Raw genomic sequence first — 14,447 nt, forward strand, 5'->3', positions numbered from 1 at the left:
TAACTAGTAAACTGACGGACAAAATAAATATTTTGTGCCAAAAATATCACACAGTATTCTACTATTCAAATACGAGTATGTACCTGTTATTGGCACATCAAATGCGATACATAATTGTTCTGCTTCTCCGAAATCGCGTTCGTGGTACACGGTCGGTCTGCGGACGGTTCTAAATTATTAAACCCGTACAGCAGATGAATGGCCGATTTAATCCACTGGACGTTTCGCATGCCCTGCCAATCGCCATTTACATAAGACTCTCCCCTTTCCCACGGAGTCACTTGTTTCGTTTTAATAATTCTGCACCCCAAATGCCCAATAGATTATTGACACCATTCCCTAATAATTCGAAATCACAACTTTTTTAAAAAGACACTTCATACTGGTCTAACAAACTTAATTAATTTCAAATTACCTGTAAATTAAAAGATTTTTGGTTGTATTATAATTGAAAAAGTAGTTTAATTGAGTTGACAAAATAGTGACGTCACTTGCTTGTTTTGCCGTACAAAATCGTTTTGACAGTTTTAAAAAGTACGTCAATTGATTGGTGGTGTCAACACGTCTATTGTCTATTCGAATTTGCCTGAGGGTTTTCGCGAATGAAAGATCCGCTAGATGGCAAGACGTGGATGTGGGGTCTGACTGCTGCGTGATTGGTGGATTTTGACATATCTGTCAATGTCATATCAAAAATAACCAATATGCAGCATTTGGACCTCGCGTCTACGTATTGCCATCTGGAGGATTTTTCATACGCAAAAACCCTCATTGAGGTCTCCGATATAAATTGCCAGCTCATAGTTTAAAGTTTCATCATTCAATTAATTCGAACGCGAATTATTCAAACAACTTTCAACACGAATGAAGAGTTGAACATGTTTTGTGTAGAATTCGTTTGCCAACGATAAAGTTTTGGATTGATCTGCAAATAAGACTTTGTGTGAAAGTAGAAGCAAATGCTTTATTGAAATGAGAACTGGTTTTGATTACATTACAAGCTTTAATTATAATAAATGTTTTAGTGAGAAAGAAAAGAAACACTTTATGTTTGCGAGGTTCGGTGAGAGATTTCTTACATAGATTAACACCCGTATTCACAAACGATACTTACCTATGCAAAGCAGCAACGCTATGCGAAATGAGACATTTCTCAATGCGTTCCATATGACAAGCCTTTCAATTCATAAACAATACTTAAACGACCCTTGACTATGCAAAATCAGAGTGTTACATAGAGTTCTGTGATTGGTTCGCTTATGTTACGCACTTCACTTCGCTAACTCACATGACATTCCTGTCATTCAAACGGTGCAACGGTTTTTATGTGTCGTTATATTGTGGATTTGTGAATTAAATAAATATGGATAAAACTACAACTATCGGGTTAGTATGAATACTTCGATTAATAATAATAGTGAAAATCATGTTTCAATCATTATTTTTCAGATAAAAAAGCTGCCGTTTTCTTCTCAAGAAAAAGAGAGCTGCTGATTGTAGCTTAATAAGAGAAAGGCCTATTATTGAAGACAAGCATATTATTATCCTCTCTAAAATATCGAGTTGACGAAGCAGGCCTAGGAAACTCTAACAGTGGCGTACAATTCTGAACCATATTTTATGTTTCACAAAGGCTCACACATCAACTGAAAAGCTGCTGGAATAATTTAAAGACCCAAAGAATGAAAGAACTTTCTCAGGAATCAATCAAACGTTCTCAACACGCACTAGTAAGTAATGTTTTTAAAATATATAGTACGTAGATTTATGAGGAATAACTAAGCAGAATATACTCAAAGGAATTAAATTCATAATTTGCTTTTCAGGTATCAAGAAATTAAGATTAGTAGTAGCAAGAATGAAGATTAGACAGAAACAAGAATCAAACGCACCACATTGAATAATATACAACAAGACCAGGCTTTGCACGAGTTGGGGCTACAAAGAGAAAAAATATTGATAGAAAGAGAAAATAATTTGTTAGAACATGAAAAAAAGATTTATGATTTACAAATACATAAAATTAAATTAGACATTGAAGATTGATGAAAATAAAACTTCATTAAATTTTTATGTTTTATTTGCCACTAGCAACTGATACATTATGTAGGTGGCACTGGAAGGCCTCCTCGTAGTTAATTTCCTCAGGTCTTCTTTTATCAGTGGTAAAAGTATGAAAAGTACCCCATCATGGGAAAACTAAACTAAATTCGTCTGAATTGTAATAATCAAAGGGATTTTGGGAATCCCGTATCACTTTTCTGGTACTTATTCTACTTTGCTCATTGATATAATTATCAAATTCTTCTTCACTACTGTAATCCATTGTAAGATAATATTAATCGAATACAACCATAAATAAAGCAAACAAACCTCAAAAACGAGAATAACCTAAAAATTTTGACGTAAATAGACACTATGCGTTGCGTAATACAGCTCCCTGGCTACCTTAGCTTTGCGTTCATTCTAAGGGACGCATAGTGCTTGTCACCACTGAAGTATCGTCTATGAATAGGTTTTTGGGACCCTGTGCATCCACGCGCACTATGAGGCCTCAAAGTAATGTTTGTGAATACGGGTGTTAGTCATGTTTTGACTAAAAGTCTATTATGTATTAAGTGATTATATTTAGCATTATTGATGTTGTATGCAGTTAGCAAGCAAAAAAATTTGAGTAACTTCGACCTTGGCTTTATTTCACTTGGATCTGCAGGCAAAAAGTTATGATACCAGATTAAACAAAGTATTATTTTTACCAACAAGTTTCCAATTCGTTTCATTACTTTAAGAAATAAAAATCTGTGATTTTGTGCCAACAATTTCGGTGTAACATCAATACAGAGGGTTGTATTCGAAAAATATTTGTTGTCTGAATAACTGGAATTCCAATAACTGGTTGAGCTTACAGAGTTTGTTTTCACTGTAAAATGCACTGATATTGATACAAAAATGTACGGATGTAGTTACTACAAAAGCGCACCGTGCTAGCGATGGAATGCCAACAATTCGGAATGTTACGGATTTATATTTTAAAGGAATGTGAACTTTGTTCAATGAACATCATGTATTCGAAAATATTGTCATTAATAATTTTTGGATTCGTTATTAGGAGTTAAAATGTTTTTGAAATATTAATATTGTTTAATACCTGCATAAATAATTAAAATGATCAAATATTTGGCCATCCCAAAATACAGGACTTGCATATTTGAGTGAGTTATTGAGCAATGAATATATTCAGTATAGTCGAAAGCTTAAACAACCAGCAAACCGCTTACGTACTTACTACGAGAGTCAGACGGAGGATTTGCTACGTCGGCTACGAGTTAGTGGGAGTTGGACTACGTCGTAGCACTTAACATGCTACGAACACGATACACGTAAGTGTAAGCGTACACTTTGTTGTTTCGGCTTACTACGAACTTAGTGATAGGCCGTTTTCCCCTTGGTCGCTACTACTAAAGCCTCGGTTGCTTGAATAGGCTTTGATATCGTATGTCAAATATAATATCTATATTTATAGTATACATCTATTTTCTTGCTTTTATTTATCATTTATCTATTATAGTCGTCTTCGTATTGGTTTGGCGAAATACCAAAAACGAATGGGCCGGGTAGCACTAAATACATAGAAGTACATAATTATTTCTATATACCCGGTGAATGTGTTGTTAGAACACTGACACTCATAGTTACAGCATTTTTATGGCCGTGTCATTATTTTATTCATACTCGAATTTGGTATCAATTTAGTAGTTTATGGCCATTGGTGATGTGGTCGTAAAATGTGGGAAAAACAAGGGATAGTGGCGCCTATTCGTCGCACTTTTGATCCGAGATTAGAATACAAAACTATTGGTAAATGTTGTTTTGTAAACATCGATGCAGAGTGAATTTGAACTTATGTATCCGTTGAAAGTAGATAGTATTTTGATGTTAAAGCAAACGTATACTTGGGACTGAAATAGAAACTAAGGAAAAACGGCAAACGTTATCCAAATAAAGATTTTTTTTACGATATAAAAAAGTAGGTACATTTAGAGTTAACAGGTAGGTATTTCTTGGATTTCTTTTAACTGTTTTGTATGGTGTGCAATTTTTTACCCAGTCGTTACACACAGACATGATCATACTGAGTTGTGTTTGGCCACAGGTCTCGTAAAGTTGCTAATTTTTAACAGGTAGCTAAAGTCGTGACGAGTGATACAGCATCTGTAAAGTTCACTCATCCTTTTACTACGCTCGCGCTCGACTTCTCCGAGCCGGAGTTGCTTGACTGTGACACAGAACAGAGGTCACTCACCCTATGGCTGGCGGAGGAGCAGGATCTTGGCCTGGACTTGGTGGGTTTGGACTTGAGGTGCAGGGCTGCTGTCGCTGACGCCCGCTCTCGCGCTCGACTTTTCCGAGCCGGAGTTTCTTGACTGATAGAATAAAGGATACTTACCCTATGACTGGCGGAGGAGCAGGACTTTGGCCTGGACTTGGTGGGCTTGGACTTGAGGCGCAGGGCGGGCTGCTGTCGCTGCCGCCCGCCCTTGCGCTTGACTTCTCCGAGCCGGAGTTGCTTGATTGTGACACAGAACAGAGGTCATTCACCCTATGGCTGGCGGAGGAGCAGGACCTTGGCCTGGACTTGGTGGGTTTGGACTTGAGGTGCAGGGCTGCTGTCGCTGCCGCCCGCCCTCGCGCTTGACTTCTCAGAGCCGGAGTTGCTTGACTGTGAAGAGTGTAGAACAAAGGTCACTCACCCTATGGCTGGCGGAGGAGCAGGACCTTGGCCTGGACTTGGTGGGCTTGGGCTTGGCGGGCGGCGTGGGCGGCGCGGGCGGCGTGCAGGGCGGGCTGCTGTCGCTGCCGCCCGCGCTCGCACTTGACTTCTCCGAGCCGGAGTTGCTTGACTGTAAACAGAACAATTTTACAATTTGGGTAGTTGACACCAAAAAACTTCAAGTCACATCTTAAATACATAACTCAAAGGTGACTGACTGACTGACATAGTGATCTATCAACGCACAGCCCAAACCACTGGACGGATCGGGCTGAAATGTTCGCTCGCACACTCACTGCGGGCGCCCATCGCACAGTCGCGACAGCAATATAATTACACGCGAGCGATAAGGATGGGTAGCTTGGGGTCATTGGACAAAATTCTATAGTCTGGTGCTCACAGACCAGACTATAGATGTTATGACGTAGGCAGCCGCTAAGAAAGGATTTTACGAAACTCCACCTTTAAGGGGGTAAAATGGGATCCACGCATACGAAGTCGCGGGCGGCCTCTAGTCTTATATAAAAGTACTTAATTTTAGACTAAATCGAGTTAGTTATTAATTGGCTGTAGAAGTTTATATTTGTGGTTTTGAAATCAACTGAAGTACTCGTATAAAATGTTTCTTTAATTTAAAAATACGATTATAAATAGGAGTGGAGCCGTCGCCACAGAATAATAATAAGTACTACGCCATCAAGTGAAAGGCTGGAAATTTAATTTTGCTTGTCATGTGCCAAACTAATTTCATAAATTCAGGACGAATGACGTGTTTCGCAGAAAATTAGAATTAGAAATTGGCAAAAATTGTGAGCGTTTGCCCTGCCAGAGTAATAAAATTACAAACGTTTTCACTTCGAGAATAAATGCGAGAAAAGCGTCTAACTTGGTAAAAAAATCATTAAATAAATGCATCATTAACACCGCGGCCAATAACGCTATGCTATTCTTGATTTTGTCAATCCAACAACCCAAAAACACGCTGAGCAAGTGTTCTTGTTTGGATATGTAGATGCGAATCGGTTCGAACCCGCGAATTAAAACTTGCGCGTCCGCGGAGTGTTTGCGGCGCCGCGGCGGGTCGGATCGGGGCGGAACACGCCCGGTTCATTCATAAACTTTTTTGGCAAAACATTTGCTTTCGTCCGTGGTTTTCGTGGATGAGATTCAAATATACCTACGTACGTAGGTGATATTACCTAGTCTGCAACAATTACAGTCATAGAATTGTATCAGAATAACAATATTGACAATGTAATTAATCTTTTGAGATAGGTTTGTGAAAATGACCCTGAATAACGGCGTCGAGAATTCAAAGTAAATAAAAGCATTTGTAAATCGAAGAAATGTAAGTAAAGGCGTTCCTAAAGTAGCCTTACACTTATTCGGATTCACTTTTGAAATGTGAAGCTCGCTTCCACCTTCATTCAGCCTGATCATCAGGTCATTGCTTTCCATCAGGTAAGAAGCTGGCCAAATGAAAAGTCCCTATTTGTTGTGGATAAAAAATTGTATGTTAAAATAAAAGTAACTTTTCAATTGAAATACAGCTTGAAGACCAATAATGTTTGTACTCGTAATGTATCTTTTAAAGAGAAAACTCAAAGGTTACTTTTAAACAACGCGCGTAATTGGTGTTAATCGCTCCACCCAACCAGTTCCATCACGCAATCAGGCCGCGGCTTAAACCGTGTAAAAAGTGCGCATCGCAGATTTGGCTAATTGCTTAATTAATAAGGGCTGGCCATTACACAGGTGGAACCGAGCCAGGGACACTTAGCGGGATAACAGGGGAGATTAAAGACCTGCCTTGTATGAAAATTAAGTCTATCTTTTAATTGGATTATTCAGTTTCTGTCATGTTTGGATCAGTATTTAAATATGGATTTAACTAGTAGTCTTTGAGTTAGTAACATTTACTGAGCTCTACAATGAGTCGATTTTATTGATGATATACATATAGGTAACATTAATGGTTCTCGTGTAGATCTGTTCGATAGAGGATGGTCGTTCCTTGTGATTAAAGTTGCAATAAGCCATTAGGTGTTGGCGACTGTAGAACATTCCCCTGGAGAACTAAAGCAGGGGTCTAATAGGTAGTAATAGAATTATATAGGATGTTGTATTATTCTGTTATCATCATCATCATCATCATCAGGTCATAGAGTCTGCACTGAAGAAGAATGTCCTTCTTTAATTTTCAGAAGCAAATGGAGGATTTGACCCACATTTCTCATGCTGGCCAGGGAGGCCTGATGTTCGCATATTTCTCCTTTAATTTACCTAAAAAATTATGTATACAATCCGTTACCGTTACTGATCTTCATTGGTTGGGTTATTATTAGCAGTCAAACTATGGATCCTAGCTACACAGGAGTTGCAGCGGTGGGAACGAGAGGTAGGAGTAGTCCCGTAATTTTCCAGAGGCAAATGGATGATTTGCCCTACACTTCCCTGCCAGGAACTTTCCACGTTGGGCAGGCCTCCTTTATTCGTCTCATAGGACATCCACGGAAAGTGGGTGGTTCTACGATTATTCTGATTCTAGCTGTTAAAGGTTACCTCTGAATGTGACGGGTTGTGTCTCTGCGCAGGCGACGGTGGTGACGCCACCCGCTGCGTGGTGGATTCCTTCTCGGTGGCGTGAGCGGTCGCACTGCTGCTGCTGGATGAACCTGCGGGTAAAAAATAAAATAAAAAAAAAACCAATTCCGGGTAAAACAATTCCAATTCAAGTTTTTTATTAGTATGTAGGCTCTTGCCATGGCATTTTATACGTCCCAATATTCCTTGCTCTACTACCACTAAGGGACTACATATCGGTTAGTCCTGAGAAGAAGTGCCCGAAGAAACTCAATCACCAAAGCCTGAATAATTTCACATTAGCTTTTGTACGAGTATACTAATGAAATTAATTTGTTTTGACAAATGTAAATATTTAATGCGATTTTAATGTTCCCACTGTTAATGCCAGCATCTAATTAAGCACGTGGTTACATGCTCGTCCGTTGTTTTACACGCCCTTTGTGATGAACTTTCAACAAGTCGTTAAAACAGTGTTAACACTTGATTTATGTAAACATCCTAACAAAACAAAGTTGCACAATTTCTCATTTTTATAATTTTCTTGGTATTTATGCCAATAGAAATTCAATCTAAAATGCAATTTCATTGTTAATCCTCAGTTACTCAGAGAGAAAAATGTTTGCTTCTGAATTATTACTAAGACAATATTGTATTCTCTTTTCCGAGAAATAATGAGTGCAGCGTACATCACGAAGTTAAAATCTTTCTATTTTAATACGTAATGTTACAGGAACAATAAACTTTTCCTTAGAAGCTGATGCGAGAAAAGCAAAACTTTTTAAGTGCAATTTTTTATGGAGCCAAATAAATGTAATGTAAACGCTCAAGCAACTTGTTGTTTTAATTGAAGTCATAAAAGCATCATGTCTCAGCCTAGTTAACCCGTTAGCCCCCGGGAGAGCCTGTTCATTGATTCTAAGGCGCGTCCTCCACTGACACATCCCGCGTCTCGGCAGTACCTACCTATTATCAGACTTGTCACTTCTGTAGCAATATCACGTTACTGGCACGTGATACAGGTGACGGGCGGTATAGCCGTTAGTGACGTGACTTGTTTCGAGAAGATTGGAAATTATATCCGGGAAATAGGTAAGGTTAAAACGGTTTTAGTTATTTACTAAAAAGTGGACAGGATTTTGTGTCACATTATTGGGTGCCATGCACGAATTTTCAGCAACAGATATAAAAAGAAAGTTTTTTTTTTGTCTGGCTGTTGTAATCTTTTTTTCCTAGTTCAATCAGTTGTTGTTGAAATAAAAATATTCATCAGAAGGTACAGAGATTTGAAAGTGCTGGCAGACTCCAGGGATGAGTGGAAATAACTCTACTGACAAGAGCAAAGTTTTTAAATTATGAATGACTGACTTTGAATGTGTGTGGAGCCTTATTTAAATGGCGTCTTACAGTTTATCACGCTCAGCGCATCCTGATTGCGGGCGGTCATCCGGCATTGTACGGTGCGGCGTGTTTGGCCTAAATCAAAGCCTACATTGGAACTAATTGTTCGGTTAATGGACATTTTGTGGCAACTAACGTCTATAGTTATGGGCGTATGGTATTAATTTGAATATGACGCATGGTAATATGGATACTATCCTTAGGTTAAATGCTTTAGGAGATATTTCTAGGAAAGTTTTTACTATTAATTGAGCGCTATGATACATGAGAGAGGTATTTGATTGCTTTTTTGTGTAAGTAACTCATAAAATACAGCTTATACTTATATTTATTGTTTTGCAGCCTTGTGCAGAAGTGTTTCTCTCTTTCTCTAGAACCTACCAGCACTGCGCACTTGCCCAAATATTATTATCACTGAATGATGAATACCTAACGTTCTGAAAGTGATGCAGGGACGTAAAAGACCTTCCTAAGATCAACTGTCTTAAAATAAATGTATTAAATAAGTACAGAAGTGACATCAATAGTTTTAAACTCACTGTTCTCTGCCGGCGGCTGGTGGTGGTTCTCGGTGTGCCGGCGCAGCGAGCGCGCGTCGCAGTACGACTTGCCGCAGCCGTCTGCCTTGCACTCGTACGGCTTCTTGTTGCGGTGGGTCAGCATGTGGCCATTGCTGCAAGAGGAGGAGGATTAGGCCCTGTTGCTCAAAGCCGAGAGGAGAGATGTGTTTGAATAAATGGTCAGATTTCCGAACCGAAAGTGAGCGGAGAGGTGATGTGGAAATACAAAATCTGATTGGTTATTTAAACACATCTCCTGTCCGCTTTGGTGGAAATCAGGCCTTAAAGATTGAGCCGCACTTGAGCGTCGCTGTAAGGCGCGACACATACCTACTTAGAGGGTCAAGATTTTGTATGGTGTTTAGTGCATTAGAGCGGCTCTGTATTAAACGTAGTTCTATGGTAGTGATGTACAGTGCAGTGACACGTTCCGACCTTGAAAATCGTTTAATTAAAAATAAGGCTAATAACTCTAAATAGCACCACTAAGTCTAGTTTTCCAATCAATGAAATCCAAATCCTTGCGCGATACGTAAATAAATCGGTTATGAAGTCAAACGCTTACTAATTCCTCTGTGCACTGCTGCACTCCGCTTTGACTAGCTAATCGAATGTAAACTATCTGCGCAACTACTCTTTGGTCATACGCGACATATGTTGCGGTGCGAGGTGGCGCTTTAATCGGTGAGGCTCGCACCATGAATATTGATGAGCATCGTCCGCATTGACTGAGCGCAGGGGGGTTACTCCGAAAAACGTCATCCGAAGTTTCGAATGTTGTCATCCCTCTCACGCAAAGCGAGATGCTAGCTTGAGCGACCGTGACAGATAGACTCGAAACTACGTGAGCGTTTCGGAGTCACCCTGCAGTCCCGGTGACCCACTTAACTCCAAACCGTTTCTTTATAACCCCAATTAATGTTCTCGTGTATGAGCACGTGCATTTTACTGCAGCACGTTAATGCACATAGAGAATTAATTCCCAACTGTCTATGCTTGCACATTTTGCACAGTTCACAACCGCTGCGCCAGTTCTAGAGAGAAGTAGGAGTTAGCTAAACAATCCTGTGTTGGCATTGTAGCGCTTTTGGTTTTGTGGTTGTAGTTGAACTATTGATCTGTAGATTTTGGAGTATTCCAGTGATGGTGAACAATATAATACTCTAGCTATGCAGGCTGAGGTCAAAACGGTTCTCAAATGACCATACTACGTTTGAAAATGACAAAAAAAATGTTGACAACATTTTTAAAAGTACATATGATAAAGAATAAATAACTTACAGATGGTCCTGTCTTTTGAAAGCTTTCGCGCACGTGATGCAGACGTACTTCCGCTCATCGCTATGCGTGAGTTTGTGTTTCGCCAGCGCGGATGCGTTACCGAAGATCTTATTGCACACCTGGAACAAATGATAGGCACTAAAGTATTAAATAAACACATCTATGTACAGTCGAAAGCACATCTCGGACTACTACTATTATTTGTTGAAATAACATACGAGTAACATTATACAGTGTGTGCTTTAAAGTGCGAAGGGTAAAAAATTAGAGGGGTTCCCTAATATTAGCACCAAGTTTAATTATTTTAAATAAAATGAGAAAAACATTGTTTATGAAATGAAGAGCTTCATGAATAGCAACCAGACTTTCAAAGTGACCTCTAGTTACCTTTTGTGAGAACATTTATTTATCAACTTAAATAAACTTGAAATCCAACAGCTTTTGTATTGCGAATTGAATATACAAACATTAAACGGCTCAAATAATTTTGCGTGTTCTCAAGAATCCATTAGTCAAAACAACTCCACAAAGGTACGTGCGATTATTGTGCCAAGTTAAGTTCGAAAAAGTCCTCGCAAACATGGCTGACTTGCGCCTTTTGAAGTCCGCGAGCAGGGATAATTAAAATGAAGGGCAACTCAATATTTGGCTGTAATAAGACAACAATGGGACTGAGAGGTCTCCGCGCGAGATGGCTAAAGGAGCCTGCACGCTTAGCCGCATGACGCTTTCAATTATGGAGCGACACGCTCCCTCCAATTAAAGAAGATAAAAAGTTTAAAAATAACAGCAGGAATATTTGAGCGATATTTTTGCATTAAAAATACACTTCATTTTATTAGTGTCTTATTTTATGTATTGATTTTTTAAAATATCAAAACGTACTAAACCTAGACTGCATCTCACTTAACACCAGGTGCAATACCTGCAATACCTTGTGGTCAAATACCTGCCTTGTTTTTCATAAAAAAAGTTTCAAATACATTTAAAAAATCTTCATACTGTATTATTTTGACTATATGTATCTGTTATAGTCAAACCTCGAAGTTCCGGCACTCCTAGGTTTGACTAGTCAATCCTCAGGTCTGACTAGAAGTCTTAGTCAAAGCCCAAACATTTCGGCCTTTGACTAAAGAATGTTAGTCAAACCTAGGAGTAACTAATTTGGTCAGGCAAAGGTCGAAACTCAATTTAATGAAATCGGGGTTTGACTAGTCAAACCTCAATTAAGACTTTAAACTAAACTATACTTCATTCTGATCTCGAACTTATTGCATAGGCGTTACGGTCGGTTTTCACGCGCACGCGCAGCTATCTCTTTAGGTGAAGGTACGAGTAACTAAACTTATTTACTGAGGTTGTTTGTCAGTGTTTCTAGATCGATCTTGAAATTACTAATTTTTAGGGTTCTGTTACCTTAAATTAAAGGATAAAGAGTTAAAACGGGACCCTATTACTATGACTTCGCTAAAGGTTGTCTGTCACCAGGCTCGTATCTCACGAATCATAATCAAAATATTTAGTTTTTTATTCACTTTAAAAATAAATAATTCAATAAAATACTTAAATATTTAAGGGGGGCTCCCATACAGCAAACGTGACTTGTTGCAGTTTTCTACTCGATATTAAACCGCAAACAGGTGAACCCTTGAAATATACACATAATATTTAGTTGCATATCTATTTTAAAAATAAATCATAAAATTAAAATAAAATAAATATTTATGGACATAAAAAAACAACTCCCGACTCCCATACAACAACAGAGTCTCACGGAACCCTTCGTGAGCGAATCCGACTCGCATTTGGCCGGTTTTCTATTTCCCGTCTACTTTTAACCTCTACCTACGAGTCTGCTAGTCGTTTCTAGGATTGACTAGGCAAAGCCCGAAACAGATTATTTTAGTTTCGACATGTGACTGAACAGTTTAGGCACTTCTAGGTTTGACTTAGTCAAAGGCCGAAATATGAATTCACTTCGGGGTTTGCCTGAAGGCCTTGGTCAAACCTAGGATAGACCAGTCATTCCGCGAAGAGACTGCATCTCGACCTTTGACTATGACATATCTAAGTAACGTTTGTATACTGGAATTCAGCTCAAAGGTCTATCCAAGCTTTCAGTTTATGACTCGAACACTTAAGTAGGTACTTCTTTACTTCTCTGAATGATTTGCAGCTGGCAAGAGTTCGCGGAACTCTACCAAGTGTGCACGATCCTTAACACCGTTTGTTCCTCATATAATTAAGTGGCCATTTCGCTGCCCTGTTTTTATTTCAGATCGCCGTCCGCTGGTGTATTTACGAAGACGTGTATTGTTTCACGGTACACGCACGTGCAATGTGCACGTAATCCTATTTATTTATTTCATGTAAGTATAGTAGGTATCAAAATTGAGGATAGAACAATAAAATCGTCCATTAGACTAGTAGTTGAGGCCGGTTGGTATATTCTACTATGGTATAAAATAATTTTCTATTTTTTTAACCGTGTCGGGGTACTCATCGTATTGTGTTTTAATTTTTATGATTTCCCCGCGATAAAATTGTATCCAAGCAACCGCTCAATAACCGGCACTCCTTTTGTGAGACAACAAAAGGCGTAGGTACCTGTGTTGCAAGTAATTGATTATATCAACGGGCACATAGTGCGGTAAAGTTTAGTAGGTATGTTTTGAACAAACAGGTGAAAAAATTGTAACTAATTAGATAAAGGGCTGACTGCGAGCAAAAATATTCGTTATTCGTTTTCCAAAGAAAACCATTAATTACAATTTCAGAGGTTTTGTTAGGTTTCAATACCGCTTTTTAGCACCAATATCATCCTCAAATTACTGACTCCACAAAAGATATAACGTGAAAAATAAAATGTATGTTGCCAACAAAGGCTTTTTTTGTGTATGGTCTGTTTCTCTAATTAATATTGTGTAGGTATCTTTTTCTTGATTAAAGGATTCGAATTCGAAGGATTGATGAATGCTGCTGACAACGCAACTCTTGTAGCGGAGTTTTGGGATGACACTGTGTAGGTTTGTTGTCGACACGATAAGAAGAAGAAGAAGAAAGGATTCGAAAAAGAATTGAGATCTTTCGTGACCTAAATTTTTCAATAACTTTTTCATTATGATCGATTGTAGAGTGAAATGCATACATTTTTAGTGCAAAAGCGCATGTCTATCACAAAGTTCTGTTTGAGCTGTCCTTGTATGCCTTTCTGATCGCCCTAACATTGTGGCGGAGACGTTATCGATAGTCCAGCATCATTGTTCCCTGGAGGCCCAGGAGACTGTTTTCGAAGGTATTGTAGTGGCGACCCGGTTAATGATTAATTCGAAACGTCGCAAAGTGGACCTTTTGAGGGTCGCTTGTTCTGAGATGGACATGAAAACGTAATCGTGTGATGGGGTTCGGTAAAATTACCTATAAAAGCTTATAGATGTTCTAGAAAGCATAATTTTGTTAGTAAACCAATGATATTTCCCAGGTATTTATAGCGAATAATTAATCTCATTAGTTATTAACAGTATTGAAAAATATTGAATGGAAGTTTTAAACAGTTTGAGTTAAGGACAAAATATGGAAAAAGTGAATCGGATATTACTAAGCAAGCCACTACTATCCCTACACTGTGTCTACATTAAGCATCTGGGAGGACTGCCGTCACTGCTTAAACCTACAAAACGGAATTAGAATTTGCAGCCGTAAAAATAATATTTATCATAACAATTCTGCATCAGCCGTAAGGAAAGCGCAATAATCGACAAGGACCGCCTGTTATCGCCTGCACGAGAACTAGGGAAACCATAATTCCTCTCATTACAAGCAACTCCGCCACAAATCTACATTGGCAGGGA

At 38.8% G+C, this 14,447-nt stretch overlaps 1 long non-coding RNA gene across 1 annotated transcript; it reads right to left on the bottom strand.

The window, feature by feature from the left end:
• Positions 1-7,354: 7,354 nt before the first annotated feature.
• Positions 7,355-10,688, bottom strand: LOC135080797 (uncharacterized). The gene is made up of 3 exons (XR_010259084.1): positions 10,597-10,688; positions 9,295-9,428; positions 7,355-7,446 (listed from the first exon to the last, which is right to left on the bottom strand). It is a non-coding gene; the product is annotated as an uncharacterized LOC135080797 (long non-coding RNA).
• Positions 10,689-14,447: the final 3,759 nt, after the last annotated feature.

Source organism: Ostrinia nubilalis, chromosome 18 (assembly GCF_963855985.1).
Source record: "Ostrinia nubilalis chromosome 18, ilOstNubi1.1, whole genome shotgun sequence".
Lineage (NCBI taxonomy): Eukaryota > Metazoa > Arthropoda > Insecta > Lepidoptera > Crambidae > Ostrinia > Ostrinia nubilalis.